We start from the raw sequence: 2636 nt of genomic DNA, 5'->3' as shown, positions 1-2636 counted from the left end.
TGTGGTACCGGCTGGTCACTTTGGTCCCTCCTCCTGGTTTTGTCACTGACATCCAGAGAATGTTGGTTCACTTCTTCTGGGACAAAAAGATGCACTGGGTCACTGCGCAGGTCCTGAGTCTCCATATTGAGGGGGGCGGTCAGTCGCTGGTGTGCGTTCACACCCAGGTAGCGACGTTCCACCTTCAGACCTTGCAGCGATACCTTTACATTGAGCCTCCCCCTCGGCGGGGGGCCCTGGTGACGTATTTTTTCCACCAGGTGCGTAACCTCAACTACGAGACTCAGCTCCTGTTCAGGGACCGTGATGGTTTGGAGGTCACTCTCAGGACACTGCCTGTCTTTTACCAGGACCTGCTCACGGTCTGGAACATGGTCGAATCGCGTCACGCCTACCCTCCGGCAGGAGTAGCGACTGTCGTCAGGGAGACGTTGCTCAGGAATCCGCACCTCCGTACTCGTGGGTTCGAGTGACTGTCGGAGGGGAGGGCCGTGACTGTGAGGGTGACCAGGGTCGGGGACGTGCTGGATGGTGGGGCCCTGGGCTGGACGCTGCCGCAGGATATAGCGAGCAGGGCAGCGGGAGACGTCCGGTACGTGGCCACCACCATCCGACGCCTTAAAACGACGGTGCTCAGACCCCACGTAGTGCCCCAGTTGGAGGATGCTCAGGTGTGCGGTGGGATCCCGTCTGCACTCACTCCTGACCGGACGGGATTTCACATTGGCCCCAGGGGTCCTGTACTTCCTGCGGGAGACTGTGCCCCACAACCTGAGCTGTCTCCGGAGTTTTAGTTTTGTCCCTTTCAGGGGTGTATCACAGAGGGCCCTGTACAGACTGCTGCTGCACACCCTCATCCACCTCCCGGACACACCCTGGCGTGCCCATTTACCACCGGGCGGTGGGGACCATCCCCAGTGAAGGGCTCTCTACATGGGAGTCCTCCCCCTTTCTCACGGGGATCTGGGGTGGAGGGTATTGCACGCGGCAGTCCGCAGAATGCGGTGTTTCACGGACTCCCAGCCCAACTGCTTGTTCTGTGGTGCTGTGGAGTCCATGGAACAGGGCGCTTGGACTCCCTTTTTAGCTTTTGGGAAACCTTCTCCTCTGTTTCTGGTTGGACTTCAGCCCCACACTCCCCATCATTGGGCACCCAGTGCCGAGGGGGGAGGGTTGGTCAGAGGATCTCCTCGTGGGTCTGCTCCTGGGCCTGGCCAAACTGGTTGTTAAGGCCGATTGCCTGACCCTCTTCCATGGTTACGTTCGAGCCCGGGTGTCCCTGGAGAAGGAGCACGCAGTGTCTACCAACATCCTTGAGCTGTTCAGAGAGTGCCCTCCCTCTCACTCTTTGGTCACACAGCATTGCCCTTTGATGCTTGTCACTGGCCACTCGGGTGTTTCCTTTCTTCCTGGGGGTGGGAATTGAATAAAGATTTGTCCAGCTGTTGTCTTTCACTGTGTCTCACACCTGCACACACACAACATGGGTACTGGGGAAAATATAAGCACTACCACAGTTAGGCAGCAGTGCGGGGGTAAAGAGAAAAACATATATAACCCGGAGATTTGGAATGCCCTCAGTCCAGGGCACTGACTCTGTGCTGGCTGAGCCACAGTCAGTGTGTTCTTGCAAAACAAAACTTAAAAGCTGCCATTTTAACATCACACATGTGGCCCCAGTGGCCTAATGGATAAGGCACTGGCCTCCTAAGTCAGGGATTGTGGGTTCAAGTCCCATCTGGGGTGTCTGACTTTTAAAGCTTGTCTTCATGGCTGATCTTCATCCGAGGTCAAGTCAATTTCTCATCTCCTCTGGAAAAGTCCCCGAGTCTGTGTTGGGTTGGTGGTACCCTGTATCAGAAAAATACATAATGTTGAGGATATGCAGGATATCGGGGTGAATTCCCTGAAAGAGACAGGACAGTCACAATGGCTGAAAACCTGCTGAGATTCTCCTGGGGATGGCATGGTGGCTCAGTGGGTAGCACTGCTGCCTCACAGCATCAGGGACCTGGCTTTGATTCCTCCCTTGGGTGTCTGTTTGTGTCGATTTTGCACATTCTCTCCATCGGGTGCTTTGGTTTCCTCCCACAGCCCAAAGATGTGCAGATTCGGTCGATTGGCTTTGGGGAATGCAGGGCGAGAGGATCAGGGTTGGGCCTAGGTGGGATGCTCTTCCGTTGAATAGCCTCCTCCCACCCTACTCTAGGGCTTCTCTGAACAGGTTCTGAGCAGACGGTCAGAGCTCCACTGTTTAATTTAGTTTGGCCAATTTTCTGTCAGGTCAAATTTCTCCAGCTGAGGTTCAATTGAGAATGCCTGATTTTGTTGCCATGGTCACGTGACAAGACAGGATTAAGATCAGCTGCACAGTGAAGGTTTCAACAAAATCAAAATCCCAAATAAGATTTGAGCCCACAATCGCTGGTTTAGGAAGTTAGTGCCTTACCTGTGAGGTCACTGGGGGTCCAACAGATAGACCTACCAATCTGTGGACAAAGCAGCTTCTGTTTTGGTTGTGTTGGTGTCAGTCTAAGCTATATTCTGTCAACATTACCAGCTGAACCCCAGATTACCTGCATGTTTGGTATTTATGATAAGGTCCAATATGTCAATGGAAATGATTGAAATCTGGG

General features: G+C 53.8%; 1 non-coding gene across 1 annotated transcript; it reads left to right on the top strand.

Moving 5' to 3' along the window:
* The first annotated feature begins 1673 nt into the window (after positions 1-1673).
* On the top strand, positions 1674-1746 carry trnar-ccu (transfer RNA arginine (anticodon CCU)). Its single transcript has one exon. It is a non-coding gene; the product is annotated as a tRNA-Arg (tRNA).
* Positions 1747-2636: the final 890 nt, after the last annotated feature.

The sequence above is a fragment of the Chiloscyllium punctatum genome, chromosome 18 (genome assembly GCF_047496795.1).
Source record: "Chiloscyllium punctatum isolate Juve2018m chromosome 18, sChiPun1.3, whole genome shotgun sequence".
In the NCBI taxonomy this organism is placed as follows: Eukaryota; Metazoa; Chordata; class Chondrichthyes; order Orectolobiformes; family Hemiscylliidae; genus Chiloscyllium; species Chiloscyllium punctatum.
The sequence above is the reverse complement of the archived record's forward strand: the minus strand, read 5'-3'. Positions and strand labels throughout refer to the sequence as shown.